The 19,299-nt window shown below is 34.4% G+C and overlaps 1 protein-coding gene across 7 annotated transcripts in view; it reads left to right on the top strand.

Annotated features, from left to right (window-relative positions):
• The window catches only part of LOC136848067 (transcription factor SOX-4-like), a 367,604-nt gene that overhangs the window by 230,016 nt on the left and 118,289 nt on the right, over positions 1–19,299 (top strand). For all 7 annotated transcript variants that reach the window (XM_067120259.1, XM_067120292.1, XM_067120282.1 and 4 more), the window contains one exon: positions 12,930–12,995. The gene's annotated coding sequence lies outside the window, so the exon portion shown is untranslated. The remainder of the gene's footprint in view (positions 1–12,929; positions 12,996–19,299) is intronic.

Here is a 19,299-nt window from a genome sequence, read left to right as displayed (position 1 = left end):
TTATACAGCTAGCTTGACAGTTGGCAAAATCTCGACTGTAGTAACTTCAGTAAAATTGTGAGTCACAGAGTAATATAAAAACAAGGCCCGTATTTGGTTATGTTCCTTGAAGGCTTGGCATTTGTTTCTACTATCATACTAGATCCTATTATCGTTCAGAACTCCTCCATGAGTAAAACTTTATTACAGCATGGATGGAAACATGTGTCGGGAATCGTTACCATCGCTCCTTTTAAACAAGTTCATTATTAATCAGTGCATTCGCAAATCGATTTTCATTCAACGTTGGTGCGGAAATAATGTTCTAGATTTAGCTAAAAAGAAGATGAAATCATTCATAATTCCTTATCAGGAACAGGGAATCGCCAGATAATTTTGGGTCGTCGACGATTACACGATTTGCATAAGATGGCCATAATTTACTAAAGTGAAATCACGGGTAAAAAAGTAGATTAGAATACGAGCAAGGAAGGTAAAAAAAATAAATAACAAATAAATGGACGAACAAGCGAAATACTTGGGCGAACCAACAACAGCTAGAAGATATTGTCAAAAAGAATAGCAAACTATCGCAAAGGAAAAGGAAAAAAATATTGCCGAAGGAGGGAGTAAACTATTGTGCAGGAAAATGCTAACATATTGTATAGAAGGGGTAAATTATTGCACGAGAGAATAACAAAATATTTTGTAAAATGGAGTGTGAACTATTGCATAGTACAGTGTCAAGCTGTTGCCACGGAGGAATTTCAAATTATTGTACAGGAGAATGAAAAATATTATACAAGGGATAAACTATAACACAAGAGAATGGCAAAATATTGCAGAGGAAGAGGTCAACTATTGCACGAAAAATCACAAAATATTGTATAAAGGAAAGATTTCACTATTACGAATGTCAAGCTCCAATGGCAAAATGATGAACAGGAAAATGAACAACTTTTGAGCAAGAGAATGGTCCGTTAGAGGTAACACTGCAGTCTCTGTCCCCTATTATAGATTCATTTAACCAGACCACTAAGTCAAATTGGCCTTAATGTATGCAGATCACAAGGGAATCTAACTTCATCCGACTTTTAATAAAAAAAGAACTATCAAACTTTCTAGACGGTAGATCTTTGTACCCAAGGCCCTACTAACATGTAATTGGTGATTAAATATTAATGAAATTGTGTATTGAACTTGGAATTATTCCATGATTCAACGAAAAATTTAATAAATAAAAAATGACTTATTCTGATTATCCTCGGCGTAATGTCGTTTTGTTCTGCCATTTTTACTAACTTTTTATTGAAGGAAGAGTATTTAGTTTTATATATATATATATATATATATATATATATATATATATATATATATATATATATATATATATTGTATTATATATATATATATATGCGTGTATAAAATCCGCATTCATTGAACTGTGTTTTATATAAAGAGGCTTAGGTGTGACTATCTGTCAAAGGTGAAATACATACTATACTATATTATTATTGGACTAGTTAGGAAATATTTCTTTTAAGATATAAACCAAAACTGCTTAATTAAATGATTAGTTTGTTTTCATGCCATTTCTTTTCTTAATTAAATTGATTAGTTAATCACGTTTTATTAAGACATGCCATTTCTTTTTTGGATACACTTAATTTTGTTGTTTAATTCTCGTGAGAACTCGCGCATGCTAGGTTAGACTGATGGTGCCACGATGGAGAGGCTGGAACTATTTCAGCTCCAGTCGAGTGTTGTGTATTCGAAGATACAACACACATGTATGAGCTGAAATAGTTTCTCATCCTTCTTCATGGCATCGTGGGTACAGTAATCTTACGGTAACAGTCCCGTCGGTAGATACAGTATGTTGCTACTCTAAATTGAGAGAAACATCACAAACAGTGATTTGGTTTAGACGTTTCGAAAATTATTTTATCCGTATGCTTTGGGAAATATAATACTTTGCGTGTCACCTTGCAAAGGAACTCTCTCTCTCTCTCTCTCTCTCTCTCTCTCTCTCTCTCTCTCTCTCTCTCTCTCTCTCTCTCTCTCTAACAGGGTGAGATCGTCGCAAAAGGTATGGAACTTTGTTAGAACAAGGAGAGGCTGGGAGGGAAACATCTCGAGATTAATGTTATATCATCGCACATCATTGAAGATATAACGGATGATATCCAGGCGACGTGGATCATATTGAGAAATGTCCGAAATCGTCTGGAAAACGTGTAGAGGGGGAGGGTGGGAGGGCGGGCTGGGTGACCGAGCCAAGCCGAGAAACCGGGCGACAACACGGAAATTGGTTGGTAACCTTGAGAAATCGAGTGGTAACTTGTGCAGTGTGTCGGAAATTATGGTGGTACTCGCGCCTGCCTCAAGTCGCCCTTTTGTATAGAGAGCGGAAATCTAATCATCCGATACTGGATAACATTATCATTCTTATCAAAGTAGAATATAGATGACTCATTTAGGACACACTAGTCTAATTTCTCACCATCAGTTTGAACCACTCCATGTAAGTGAATACACGTGCACAAACATACAGCGCAATAGAGGGAAAGAGATTCCGCATTCATCGCTGCGCTGAAACACTCTTTAGACAAAAAATCATCCTTTTCTCAGAATTCATTATATTAAATTCGTAAGAAGAGGAGAACCTTTGACTAAGGTAAAGAGAGATCCCTTTGACAGAAAAGGGGGATCGAACTAGGAAGATAGACTCGCAAACGAGGGATTTCTTCTACAAAATCTTTCGGTTTTTATCTGCAAGACAGAGCCGAGATTTATGGCGGCTCTTCTTGAGAATACGGACATGAATCATGGGGGGAAAAGTCTCGGTGAAGGATGAGGTAGATGAATAGGTAGTTAGAAAGAGAGAGAGAGAGGGAGAGAGGGAAATGGTAAAGGGCCTGGTACATGAAATGGGCTACATAAACAAATTCAAGTTAACGCCCTACTAATGCCACCATTACCACCAAGGCGAAGGAGACGATAATAATGACAAAAAAAAAAAAAAAAAAACAGCTAAACCAAACCAAACCAAACAAAGCGACGAGCGTCAGCAACCTCTATCGTTAAGACGCTTCTAAAATGGACGAAAGAGACGTCTTGGTGTCCACAATTCCTTAGGTCAAGACATCGGGAACTTGGACGAAGTCATTGCTCATGATGTCCCAAGTTTTGTCTGCCAAGACGCCCCAAGTGATTTGTAGTTTTCCGTCTCGAAGGGATCTTGCGTCTTCAAATTGTATGGCTGGTCATTTAGAATCTTTGGCACTTTTCGGAAGTTTCCTTTCGTATTTTCCCCGACTCGGGTTATTCAATCAATTATTAGTCAGTGTGTCTCTCGCTTATTCTGTTTATATTTTTTTCGCTGCCTTTCAGACTCTTTTTTTCCTTGTTTTGTTAACTGGTTCTTCGCATACTCCTTCCTTTTATCTTGATAAAGTGAGTGGGATGCCTTATTTGTATGCGTAAGTAACTGACGTCACAACGCCAATAGTCACCGTCGATCAAGCGTCTTTGACTTAAGGAATAAGGGGTAGTGTTCAACAGAATTAAAGTTAGTTTTGTTGGTTATTATTTTTTACTTCTTCACTCGCCAAATTATACATAGCGTGTAAATACTGGCACCTATGGAACGAATACCATTAAAAATAATACATGAAGCCTGCAGCAATCGTATCTAAATAGTAGGTTGGGTACAGTGAACTACAGCACTATTCGTAAAACTGCAAACATTTGATAGTGCCGAAAACCGACAGCAATTTTAACCACATCATGAGAAGAATATTTAGAACTTTGTAATAGAAACTCCTAAAGTCATCCGAACTATATGGATGAGTGGCATTGCTCGAAGCGCTTTAGTGATTGTAACATTAGCAGCAAGGTAATAGCTATAATACGTAGAAACAACAAGATTTGAGTTAGGTACCGATTTTATATATGGTAGAAAGAAAAGAACGTGACTACGGTGTTAGATATTTCATTTCAGTAAGAAAGTTTCAGGGAAGCCCATGAACCCTACCCGGCATCAAAAACCGGCAGGAGGCTTCAAGTGTCCACCCACGGAGGCAATGGACTTTTCAGTTCGCAAGGTTTGTTTTTAGTATCAAGGATATTTTGATTGATTCCCATAACAACTGCCGCAGGCTGCTGGGTAGTTCTCTGAGTGAGTTCATGTCCTTTTTGTTATTGAGTTTCAGTAAAACAAAGCAAGCAGACGACCGAGCGCTCTAGGCAAAGTAAAACCAGTCAGATAATGGTTCGCCACATTATAATCGAATCTTTTAGAAAAACTTGTTCCTTGAAGGTAGTCAGCTAGTTTCAATTTCTGCTCACGTATTCACAAACCTACAGTACATTTAACATTAATTTGTCAGATACTGTACACATTAGTGGTCTGTGTATGGCAGTGTGCATGCTGGCCTGTTTGTGAGCAAACAAAATATCTTTTAATACAAGGATTGTCCTTCTGCAAATCGATCTTAGGTTTAAGCGACTAGTTTTCCGGGAATCAACAAGATGGTTCTCCGATCTTATTTCAAAATTTCCATAACTTCATAGATTTTCACACATTTTCACATTGTTATTGTTATTTTTCCTCACTTTTCAATCTCCACTTTGCTCGCTTCAGTCCGATAAATATACATGAAATTACGGACATCATTTTTGCTTATCATCATTTCTCAAATAATGTTGTTTATGAAATTGATATGCAGACGCTTGATGCAAATGATCGCAAATTAATCCCCGCTCCAATTATTACCGTTCTTTTTTTTTAAGTGATGCAGAGCGACAACGCCCCGTTTCGTTTTTTATCAAATCTGAAAGCCATTTCCCCTACCGTTCGTTATCTTTTTGCAGAGGCTTTGTGGTCAGAAAATACATATTCATTGTGACATTTTTCTGCTTTTAACTATATTACATTCCATCTATTTATTTTGCAGCGCGGTAATAAATCGTATACGTTTATATGAAACTCTGAGTATATTTAACTTTTAAAAGGCGTCTTTGCAGTTATTAATCGATTCATGGGCTGAAATCAAATGTATAGAAAGAAATAAATTCGTAAAAATCTATGAATCCAAATGTAAAACGTATTTATTAATTTATTTTTGGACACTTGTAATCAGAACTTGTGCTTGAAAAACGCACCAGTCATGTATTTGATTAGTGCACCGCATATTACATTGTTTTGTACCATTTACTCTCTGTACCTGTAAAGCAAACACAGCGAATAAATGAATAATAAACAAAAAACAACTTATTTGCCTTATGTGCATTTCATAGCTATACGGAAATAGCAACGACATGTTGTGTAAAATGCAACAAAAACATTAATCAGTCACTGCTTTTTTGACAATGGCAGATTTTAACATTCATGCGGGAGATTCCCAAAATTCTGTTGATAAACGCGGTGTTCACGTATTCATATGCACAGCTCATCGGGTCCCTTCCCCTCCCTATTGTTTGTTTGGCTGTGCAGGAAACCCACGCAAAGGCCCTCGCCCTCTGTAGCTTGCTCGTATTTCCCTTGCCTCTTTAAAAATATTGTTGCTTATTTTTTCTTGTGTTTGTTTCATACATATATGTATATGCATAAATACGTATATATATAAATGTATATATATAAATGTATATATATATATATATATATATATATATATATATATATATATATATATATATATATATATATATATATGTGTGTGTGTATTTGCATACATATATATAAGTATGTAAATAATATATACATATGTATATATATATATATATATATATATATATATATATATATATATATATATATATATAGAGAGAGAGAGAGAGAGAGAGAGAGAGAGAGAGAGAGAGAGAGAGAGCATCATATGGTCGTTTGTCTTTAATATTACACAAGGATATTTATATAATTTCCAATACTTAACTTGGTGAAAACTCGTACCCAATGGAAATTTTACATGGTAATACACATGTAATTCCTCTCCTGGCCAGCATTCGAACCTGTGCCATGTTGAGTTGGAAGCAAAATGCCAGTGTCCTTATCCGCTTAGCCATTAAGAAAGTGAGTGAGAGGATGAGGTCACTGATCACATGCAAGTCCTTTTGGGTATAAATTATTCTTAAGTTAAGTGGATTCTATATTAATGAGTTATTTGTTGTTTAGTATTTTAAAGTAATGAGCTGTAGGTCCCGTTGCTAGGTAACCAATTGGTTCTTAGCCACGTAAAATAAATCTAATCCTTCGGGCCAGCCGTAGGAGAGCTGTTAATCAGCTCAGTGGTCTGGTTAAACTAAGGTATATAAATGTCATGTGTAACATTAATGACAATTTATTTCATATATATATATATATATATATATATATATATATATATATATATATATATATATATACATACAAATACACACATGTATATATATTCATATGTATGTATATATATATATATATATATATATATATATATATATATATATATATATATATATATATATATATATATATGTATTTTCGCACCAGAAAAATTCGAAAGCATGCTGGCGAAATAAAAAATGTTAGAGAATTTTCATATGACTTTGAAACTCAAGATAACCCTCCGGCTTCTAATTGGTTAAATGAAATTTCAATTGCCCCTCATGGATCAAGCATACGACACATGTTTTCCTCCTTGCTAAAACTGCGCTTAATAAAGTGATGACAAATGAATGATGACAGAGGGAATCCTGAATTCACAACGTGAGCAATGAAAGACGGCTTCCTGCCCGGTTTGAAGAGAGGAGGAATTGGGGGCCCAAATCTGCCATGAGAAGAAAACGTAATAAATTCTTTTTGGATGCTGAATGGGGAGGGAGCTGGAGGTAGAAAGGGGAAAAGGGTGGGGAGGGGGGAATAAATAAAGGCACAGCTGGGTCGAACCTGCTCCAAATTCCAGATTTCCAGTATCTGCTCCCTGCTGATAGGAGGGAAAGAGAGAGAGAGAGAAAGAGAGAATAAAAGCTCATCATTAAAGAAACGGATAAAATAGAAAGAAATGACCGATAAAAGGTGGATTGAAAATAGCCTGTCATTAAGTACTCTCAATAAAAATAACAAGCGGAAGGAGTAAAGAAACCTTTCAAAGAAACGGAGAAAGACGAGAGAGACGTTGCTACACACATAGATTGCTTCGGATCAGACACATAACAGACAGAAAAATATTAACGCCGAGCTGAAAGAGAGGGATTGGATTCCTTTTATTTTCAATAGACACAGGAAGGGATTTAGTGTCGGAATCCTTTTCAAAAGGAATGAAGCGAAAAAAGAATCGCAAAAGGAAAAAAAAAGAAAAGATTGGGGAAGCAGAATTTTCTCTACAAAAAGGTATCACACAGGAACGATGCCCCATAACGCAGAAACAACTTGGAAAAATAATATATACTAAAGGGGAACTCGCTAACTCGAATAATTTTCCCGTATACTTTTTGTAGTAGCCATTCTCTCTCTCTCTCTCTCACACACACACACACACACACACACACACACACACACACACACACACACACACACACACACACACACATATATATATATATATATATATATATATATATATATATATATATAATATATATATATATATATATATATATATATATATATATATATATATATATATATATATACATATATATATACATATACATATATATATATATATATATATATTATATATATATACATATATATATATATTATATATATATACACATACAAACATATATATATATATATTATTTTATCACATACATAACATAGACACACTCGCCCTCTCTCTTTTATGCACAAACACCACCATACACTTTCACATTCGTAACAACCTTCTTTCTCTCTTCACACATGCCATACACACACACGTTCTCTCTCTCTCTCTCTCTCTCTCTCTCTCTCTCTCTCTCTCTCTCTCTCTCTCTCTCTCTCTCTCTTTCGGTATGGAAGTGATATATTTATGACGAGTCGAGGCTGAAATAACTTGAAATAATGTAAACAGGCTTAATAATCCGACTGTCCTTTATATTTTCGAAAATCAACTGTGCAAATCTTTTTGCTAAATTGATATTAAAAAAGAAAATTACTTGTACGCTCTATAAACAGTATATGTATATGTATATGCGTGTGTATGTATATATATATAAAACTGTATGTATATTATATATATATATATATAAAAATATATACAAAATATATATATATATATATATATATATATATATATATATATATATATATATATATATATATATATATATATATATATACATACACAAAATATATTATATACAAGTAAATTGGAACCTATATAACTATATATATATGGGCATATATATATACTCATAATGATAATATATATTATATTCTGAGTGAATAAGATAAATCATCAACACACAATCACGTGTGGAACAGAAATAAATTTCTGACTATCGGGATCGATAGATGGAAAGCAAGGGCGTTAACCTACACGTGATTGTGTGTTGATGATTTCTATCTTATTCACTATATAATATGAAATGTTGTCTATTGGGTCATTGCTGAGTCAGGAAGTTGGGGAAAACTCCTGGTATGCATTAGCTTGCCCAGGTATATATATATTCCAACTTTTTAGACTTGTATATATACATAACGCCCTTGCTTTCCACCTGAGATATATATATATATATATATTCCACACGTGATTGTGTATTGATGATTTATATATATATATATATATATATATATATATATATATATATATATATATATATATATATATATATATATATATATATATATATATATATATATATATATATGAACACGTCTAGCACCATTTATCAGCCTAACTGTTTTTATCTGTATTATGCATATTAACGAATCTAAATCAAAATTAACTGTCATCCTTGTTGAAAGTTCTGCGTTAATGCACTTTTCGCCATGAAGAAGACACGTGCGCTAAATTTTCCATTAAATTTGATATTCTCGGGTCCCTCTGGAGCATAGTGAGTTGGATAATGCAGGCAAGAAATAGAACCGAAAAGGAATTTAAGTTTGGCGCTGTCAAATCCATGCATCTATTCTTACCGGTATACGTTCTGGTATTATATATATATATATATATATATATATATATATATATATATATATATATATATATATATATATATATATATATATATATATATGCATATACATACATATTTTCGTATATATATCCATACATATATATATATATATATGTATTTGTATTTTTACACACATTTCTAAGTATATGATCCCTTTCTTTCTTTAATGTAGCCCCTCAGAATACATTGTCTCCGTTTATCCTTTTATCATTCGTTTTACTTGTCCTTGTTTCTATTTCACAGAGTACCACACTTCACACCAAAGTAAAACCAATAACCTTATATTTTGTTGCTTTTTCTCGTATTAGAATCATACCTTTTATTTTAACACCTTTTCCCTATTTCAAACTTTCTTCTTTTACCAATCAACCTCCCCACCTTCATTGGCAGTTTTATCTCCTGTTTCTCGTTCTCGATTACTTTCTTTTTTTTTTTGCTTCACCTTTATTGCGCCCATTGTTCATCTGAAAGAATCACGTGCTTCAGTTATTCTACCCTAAACTTAAATCCGTTTTCCGCGCTTGTACCATTGCTACTCACATTTCTGTTTCTACGTACGGGGAAAATTGAAGTAAAAAATGTGTTGTGATTGTAAAGTAAGGGTGAATTCGTAGAGAGAGAGACACAGAGAGAGAAAGAGAGACAGAGAGGATGAAGAGAGCCCTGTCATTATACTTTTACTTCATGATATTGTGGTAGATTTAGAGGCAAAACGTTTGGGTGAAATGTGAGGAAAATTCACGCTTTGATACCAGTACCAGTATATCTTAATATTTCCAAAATTTTATGACCCGTGTCACGTGCAATGGCGATCTTGCTTGGATTATGCGGACAACTAAAAGAAAAAAAATCTTGATAAATACTGCTGGAAAATTAGTCAAATTTGGCAAATGAAAGATGTTATAGTAACGCCAGTCTAAAAGCAAATTAGCTCGTGGCGACCATGTTTATCTTATCACGTGGATAAAAATGTGTCAGAGTTTATATAACTTCAAAAATGTTGGTCTGAATTTACTCATATTTGATATGTTTGCTACCAGAGGTGAGGCAAAGCAGATCATAAAGAAAAATAAGTTAATTTATACGTATCATGCGACCTAGTTGTTAAATATATACATATATATATATATATATATATATATATATATATATATATATATATATATATATATATATATATATATATATTATATATATATATATATATATATATATATATATATATATTTATATATATATATACATATATATATGTGTGTATGTGTTTGTATATATACATATACTATGTATATATACATAAATAAATAACTAATGGGCGTTTTGGGAGATGATAGCCACGGGTGCTAACTGACGTCACGCTTGTTGCATGACACATTGTTAGGCCACATGGGTACCATAATGGTAAGTGTGTCTAACTAAATACAGTTTTGTAGAACACGTCAAGAAATTTACTTCATGTTTTACATGTAGCATGCGCACATAGGGAGAAATGACAGTTGTTAATTCAATATCAATTCGTAAGCGAACTCGTTTTTGACGGTCATGTTGAAACCCAACATCCATGCTCTCCCAATTTTATTACTTGTCCCGTTACTCTTTGGAGCCAAGACAGGAAGGATTTATGATACACACACGCACAACCACACATACATACATCCATACATATATATATATATATATATATATATATATATATATATATATATATATATATATATATATATATATATATATATATATATATGATATTGATATATATATATATATATATAGAGAGAGAGAGAGAGAGAGAGAGAGAGAGAGAGAGAGAGAGAGAAAGCATAAAGCCCTTTCCCTTAACAAGGTGCAGCTCCAAGGAAAAACCAAAATAGCAGTCATTGTCACTTTCACATTTTAATTGTTTAATACATCAGCTTGATCATGCACCTACAATAAAGGTTCATCGGCTGTGCGTTAAAACCACTCTATACACACCGCGTAATTCACTTCTACTTGTAAGCAGTTTGCGCGTCCTGGATGGTAAGGCCTTTTCTTTCCAATACCCGTTTCACAACTCTGTCCAACCTTTTCTAGTTCTTCCTCTCCTCCTTGCCCCTGACGTATCTGAATCGTACACTGTTTCACCACCCAGTCATCATCCATTCTTTCTCCACATAGCTGAGCCCTCTCAAAATACACTGAAACTGGTTCTTTTCTATCTCACCCCACCTTGAATTGCTGCGAGACTGCACCAGCTGTATATGGAAAGCTGATCATCAAGGTAGGTACAAAATAAAGAAAGATTCGTAGGATGCAGAGTTAGCTGTTTGCTATGACTGCAGTACATATCTAAATTTTTCTTATACTTATTAGGATTTAATTATCTGCTTTTTGTACACACACACACACACACACACATATATATATATATATATATATATATATATATATATATATATATATATATATATATATATATATATATATATATGTGTGTGTGTGTGTTCTTTTGTGTATACACCTGAACTGTGAACACGTTACATCCTCAAACTACGGTATTATATCCACATATTTCTACCTCTGTATAAACTTCGCAATTAGCAGTTACAGTAGCAGAAAGAATATCCTCAAAGAGCACGTCCACATTGCTTATGCAAGCAGCGCTGGACCGTCATCCATTCGTTATAGATGCGTAATTTTCCGGCATTACTGCGCCGGATGCTTGCTTGCTTGCAAAAAAAAAAAAAAAAAAACTCTAACAAGTAGGGAGGTAGGAAGGGATCTTGAGTGCCATAACCCATAAGGACTGGAAAATCATACGGAGAGAAAAAACGGGAAATGGACATAAAGTAAGAGAAAGAGGAAACTTGCGGAGGAATGTTTGGTTGCCGCAACGAAAAAATAAAATTTGTTGGCGATCCGTCCGATTTTGATGCGGAGAATAATCGAGAGACCAATAAAAACGAGATGTAGGAACTTGTAAGAAGCATTACACTACAGACTCGTATCAAAACCCGCAGACGAAAGAAACTATTCTAGATCAAATAAGTCTTTTGTCCGTGTAGCAGTTTGAAGGCTCTCGTGAATGAGCCATATCGCTTAAGATAAGAGTATGCAAAAATTCTGAGCGTACGAAGAAAGGAGAAACATATGCTGCAAAACTTTGCTTCGATAAGAAAGATCGGGAATACTATCATACGACACAAGTTAAAAATACATCACGAAACTGAACTATAAATGTATGCCAATTATACCACTTTTCACCGATAAAGAAATAAATTAAATTCACGGTAATAATTTGTAAAACAAATACGCTAACAACATGAGAAATATACAACACATCAGATTCGTAATAATCACGAATTAAAAAACCTGGTAATCAACAATCCTTAAAAGATAATATGAAAAATATGGTACCACGGTAACCAGTGGAGTGTTTTATATATATATATATATATATATATATATATATATATATATATATATATATATATATATATATATATATATATATATATATATATATATATATATATATATATATATATATATATATATATATATATATATATATATATATATATATATATATATATATATATATATATATATATATATATATATATATATACGCTTGAAGACCTTGTAATATACTGCAAACTTTTTATGAGCCATTTAGATTCATTTGTCGTCATCTTTTCATATTCTCTTTCTCATCTATTATCACTTGCTAGCCGGCAAAATGTATGGTTTCTCGCATTTTTTCTCAAATCAGAAGAATTTATAAATTTGGAATTTACGTTTATGCCCTGTTCTCTTTGTTTCAGATGTTTCCGTTCTCTACGCAAGAATGGAGACCTTTACAGTCGTCATGATAATATATCCCTTTGAAGGTGAGAAAATTTACTGTCCTTTGTATTATTATTATTATTATTATTTTATCTGCTCGTTACCTTCGTTTTCAAAATTTCCCAAAACTGTTGTATTCTCAGTTTTGCATCTTTTTTTTATGTTTTTATATTTTTCAGTTTTCATCATCTTTCCACTGATAAACTCCTTCTTCTCTTTAAAGCTTCGTTTTTCATCTGTTTCGATTTCAGAAAACAACGTTTGTTATTATTCATGTATTATATAATACTATTACTAAGGTTACAGACTTCATTTTATGGAATCTCATTAGTATAATAAGGATCGAAGAGCTGACCATGAAATCCTAAGAGCAAAGTTAGAGTGGTAAATTTTACCTCGATATCCCATAAGTAGAGCAAAGGTCTAACTGCTGACCCTAAAATTTTGACAGCAAGGTAAGGGTCAAATGTATTACCTCTGAATTCAAAGAGCAAAGCAAACATCGAAACGCCGACATTGCATTTTATCATCAGAGTAAGGGTCAAGCAACTGGCCTCAGACTTCTAAAAGCAGAGCAAAGGTCGTAAAACTTCATGGAATCCTTCACTCAGAAGAAGATTCAAACTACAGACCTCAGGCTTCTAAGAGCAAAGCAAAGAACGGAAACTTGACCTCCCAGTCTTTAAGCTCAGTAAGCATCGAATAGCTAGCTGATCTTGGAATGCCGAACCAGATTGCTGTAGCGATACAGACAGAGAAAATAGCCAAGGTAATGGACTGTAATTAAGGAATATCTCTTCCCCGGGATGATCAGGTAACAAATGAAAATAATAGCTTAGCTTGGCTACTATTAATTCCACCGTTTTTAATCATTTCACATATATATATATATATATATATATATATATATATATATATATATATATATATATATATATATATATATCACATATATATACACTATATATATACATATACATATATATGCATATATATATACATATACATATATATATGTATATAGAGCCTCGATGGCCAAGTCGGTTAGAGTAGCAGCCTCGGATTTCTTAGAGGTTTGTGGTGCAGGTTCAAATCCACAGCCGACCAGCCAGAGAGGCGGACACTTTGCTATCCGTGTAGACACCCTGGGATTATGTATGTAACCAATGGATAGGTTTGCTTAAAAGCAAATGGGTGTTACAGACTAATACACACACAAACAAAGCCACTCCAACACCTTCTAAAAACATAACAGACACCTCACACGTCTCGACTGTCGACCTAACCGCGCAACGACTCCTTGCTGCTGGGAGAAAGGGCGCTGGTGACTGGTACAATACATGTACATATGCTACCGGGGTCTAAGCGATGACAGGCAGGGTAGTCGATCGAGACTACAAAGTCTACCCCAAAGCCAAATCAAAGTCCTTCATCGTGCTTACCCCATACAAACGGGAAAAAAGCACGTCAAAAGAAGAAGACGACATATATATATATATATATATATATATATATATATATATATATATATATATATATATATGTATATGTATATACAATATATAATATATATGTATATACAATGTATGTATGTATGGTATATCAAGACATTTCCGATAATAGTGGGTGGGTAAGAGTGACGGCTCCAGAAGAGAAAGCAACCCAGTGATCATTGCCACATTCGTACTCTAAGCACTGAGTCGTGGAGGAGACCCCTGTGCACAAAATTTCTTCAACATTAGCTGCTTTATGCACGTACACAGACCATTGATCAAATTCTCGTTGGATCCCACTACCAAGCTGCGCCATTCACCTTATCAGGCGCACACTCTCCCTTAATACGAAAGCCCTTTCTAAACAGTGCCTCTCTCACAGCCTCTATCCAGCACTTTCTAGGACTTCCTCTCCTCCCCGTACCATCTCAAAACGTTCTGATCTGCTTACTGCTTCTACGCGTCACACATTTCTCATCCTTTCAATTCTTCTTATGCCACATATATTGCGCTATCAGTTCCTTACAACTATAATCGTTTTACTTACATCGCATTCAGCATCTTATTTCACTTTAATATTTGTGTTCTTTTGTATAAATAGACAGACAGAAAGCATGCACAGTCTTCTTGACTGGAAGAGCTCCTTGATAATGGCAGCCTAATGAGTATACTTTTTCTGCTACCAGCCTGCTTTATGAATTTTGTACGTTGCGCAAGACTTACGGGGTAGAAATAAAGACCGCTAATTAGTTATCTTTGATATTCTCTAAAATGGCCACCAGCAGCTCATGATGGATTTGTGCTGAAGTGGATTTGAGTAAGTTTTCTAAGAATCTCTTTAGGAATCTTATGGAAATGTTATTACAAAGATGACATTGCCAAACCCAGCATTTTTGGCACACTACAGTGGACTATGAAAAGATTTTTCGTGAATTCAGAATGATAAGAATATACTTACTCTCAGAGATATGCAGCAAAGTGTCCTGTAGATTTCAAATGGGTGATCCCAGGTAATTTTCAAGATAATGATTGGGGTTAATACGCGCTTTGATGTAATGCAAGAAGATGAACAGAGGTTGTGCTTGTACTCTACTTCGGATAATTTTGCCTGAGGGTAATATAGGTTAAAAATTTAACTGCGTACTGGATAACGAATCCAATAGCATAGATTCGCTGTGAAAGAGAAAAAAATGGCATTGCTTCAGTTAAGGTGACTGGTTTTAGGAATTATATTGACGTAAATGGCGCTTTCTCTCTCTCTCTCTCTCTCTCTCTCTCTCTCTCTCTATGGACGTACGCTGGAATGAAAACTAAGGAAGTATTGAAGTATCTTAACTATAAATTCTGAAAACATGGATCCAGCTTCCCTTCCCTTCAAGTCTAAATTTGCCATTACCTTCCCTCGCCTTACCCAGCATCACTTACTCCCACACATCCCACGCTCCCTCATCAGCTAAAGAAAATAAAATTAAAATAAAAAAGATTTTTTTTTCTCAAGCCTTGAAATCGGTCCAAATCGCACCTTTCATAATCGCCCTTCTCCTCGGGTGATCCAAAATGGCAGGCTTCCGTAATTGTACCTCTTCAGGAAACCACTGGAATTAATTGATAAAAGAGGCGTCAATGGCCAGTTCGCCGGTTATGTGCCGGAGGAATGGGTTGGGGCCTTCGGGGAGGGGGCAGGGGGTCGCTCTCGTCGTGATTTGCACTCGCTCGCATTTGCAGAGCAGCGCAAACAAGTCGCGAAAACACTCAAGGCTTTTTTCTTTTGAGGAAGTTGGAAAGCACTTTTATTACTGGGAGCTCTTAGTGAAAATACGTTTGATGCGATATCATCGGATATTATCAGGGTGGCTAGATATATGTGCATAAGGGTCTCCAAGAGAGTAAGAACGAAATATAAGCGAGATCAAAAGAGAACATTTTAAGTAGTGAAAAACACGGTGTTGTTTTTTTCTTTTGAGTTAAGGCGATAGTTCAAATGAATTTATGATTTATTGTTTATCTTGAGAATTGTGATGAAGGTTAAACAAGAATCAGTTTATTGTTTTTTTTTCGGGGGGGGGGCGTGATTGTGGTGATATGATTAAGAAAAAAATTATAATTCATTGTTTTCCTTGGGGAATCTGACGGTAAGTAAAAAACTGAAGATATTGTTTATAATACAAAATTCAGATTAACAAAGATAAAGCAGTTGCTCGCTTTGCCAATGCGAGTTTGTAATCAATAAAGTGTGTTGTTATAACCACGGGGATTAGCCTAATCTTTTACTCGAAACTAATATGTAAATTAAAGCAGTTTCAATTAAAACCGATGAGAATCTAAAATTGCTCCTAAAATATCGGTAAGGTTTTGAATATTACTAGTTACAAAGTCAAATAAACTGTGATAAATGCCTGAGATCTTTTTAAAAGAGAACAGAACGCGTAAAAAAATCTAGAATATAACGCACCAGATAACTGCGCAATCTTCGTTCAGTTTAGTAAAAACAATCATGCTTTCAGTGAGACTGGAGCTAAAAAGCTGTTTTATTCTAATATGTTGGAAAGAACATCACTTAATTCTTTTTTTTACAAAAGAAATCTTTTATAAGAATATGATTTTCAGCCTAGGAACAGTTAAACTGATCCATTTATTTCAAAAGAAATATGTGAAATGTAAAATTCTAAGGATGGTTTTGGTCTGTTCTTAAAAGAAAAGGTGTCCCCCCAACTGCACAAAAAAAAAAAAAAACAGAGTTGTTAATAGAACACTGACCTCTGTCAACAATGAGGTTAGCGTCCTCGTCCTATCAGGTGCTCTTGGCTTTTTCAGCCGTTTGTTTGTTCGTTTATACAGTCACCCTGACGTACAGTATAAGGTCAGATTTTACCCCTTTGAATCAGTAGTCATTTAGATGTCTTGAATTAAGGACGAAACTGGTCATGATTTTCCTTGTGGTACTTTTACACACACACACACACACACACACACACACACACACATATATATATATATATATATATATATATAGTATATATATGTATATGTATATATTTATATCTTATCATGTTCCAGTGATTTCAAGCATACATAATCTCTAAACATTGCCTCATGCACCACGTGATGCAAAATGGCCTTCATGTACATATTATATATATTAGCTGAAGCTGTGTTAAAAATACACGAAAGTACTTGGTACTCTGTGTTTTCATTTTGAACTTTCCCAGTGGCTTCAGCTAATAAACAAAATCACGTGCTTACTGCTTACTTTTATGATTTCTATATATATATATATATATATATATATATATATATATATATATATATATATATATATATATATATATATATATATATATATATATATTTAGATTTAGATGCGTAGACAGTAACTTACATGCATTGCAGCAAACTATGCACTAGCAAATCTTTCACCCTGTGTTTCGAAACTAATGGTTGTGATAATGGATTTACGGGCAAATTTTAAGTTATATTTGTTTTTAGTGTTGTAGATAGTTGTGTCAGTAATCGTTTATTGTATCTACTAAATTTAGCAACATTCCTTTCCTGCTCTTTGCCCTCCTTTCCTTTCTATTTCATAAAGGCATGCTATTCTACAGCAGCCCTTTTTACTACTGTATTAGTGTTATTATTATCAGCCAGGTTGCAACACTAGTTGCAAAAGCAGAATGTTACAAGCCCAAATGTCCCAATAGGAGAAAGAAATAGAGAAGTTATGAATAAACTGTGAAAGATAACAAAGATAAACAAGTAGAATAAATAACACAGAACAAGTAAAACATGCGCCGAAGTTTCTTCGGCGCAATCGAGTATTCTGTACATCGTATAATCAAGGCCACCGAAAATATATCTATCTTTCGGTGGCCTCGGTATAATCCTGTATGAGCCGCGGCCCATGAAACTTTAACCACGGCCCGGTGGTGGCCTATCCTATATCGTTGCCAGAAGCACGATTATGGCTAACTTTAACCTTTGATAAAATGAAAACTACTGAGACTAGAGGGCTGCAATTTGGTATGTGTAATGATTGGAGGGTGGATGTTCAACATACCAATTTGCACCTTTTAGCTTCGGTAGTTTTTGAGATCTAAGGGCCTACTCATTATAAAAGCTTTTTCACCAATTTTGAGGTACTCAAATCCCAACGGTTCATTTATATGATGAGGAAGTTTATTCCAGAGTTTGGTCACAGCAAGAATACAACTTGAAGAAAGTTGTGTTGTAGCAGCGTCATTGCAACTAAATTCTGTCTTCAATTTCTATCAGTACCGAAAAGATTGTTTTACTTCATTCAATTCTGCCCTAATCCCTAATGCTCCATGTAGGCTGAATCAGTGAATAGTTACTTGAAGAAAAGAAATTCAGTCTTAGCCCCATTTTCATAACATGGAACATTCCTGTTCCCGTCTATGCAGGCATTTAAGGTGGTGACCACTGCTTTCTTGTTGTGAAAACAACGCGACGGTCCGAAAATCCTCTTGAGAATCGCGCTTCGAGTCTCTGAAATTTCACTTTGAGCAGGATTTTTGCAATGTATCAGTTCCTAATAGCATCCGCTCCCGAATTTCCTTGAGAAATTAGGAATGGAATAAGTAAAAAAGACGGAAAAAAGTCAGTGGTGTTGATGTGATCGGTACACAGCGTTAAGGGAGAGATAGTGTGTCCTATTCCCTACAAAGGCAGTTAAGTTTTGAACTCACGACCATCTTATACCCTTGACGATCATTTAATATTTGTAAAAATAAATAAAACTTTCTCCGCTCAAATCACGAGAATATAGGGTGGCTTCCGATAATGATGACATCTGTGACCCCATTACCTTCCCCATTGAAGGTCTGAGTGGATTATTTTT

Source organism: Macrobrachium rosenbergii, chromosome 2 (genome assembly GCF_040412425.1).
Source record: "Macrobrachium rosenbergii isolate ZJJX-2024 chromosome 2, ASM4041242v1, whole genome shotgun sequence".
NCBI classification, from domain to species: Eukaryota; Metazoa; Arthropoda; class Malacostraca; order Decapoda; family Palaemonidae; genus Macrobrachium; species Macrobrachium rosenbergii.
Note: the sequence above shows the minus strand (reverse complement) of the source record. Positions and strands in the feature narration are given on the sequence as shown.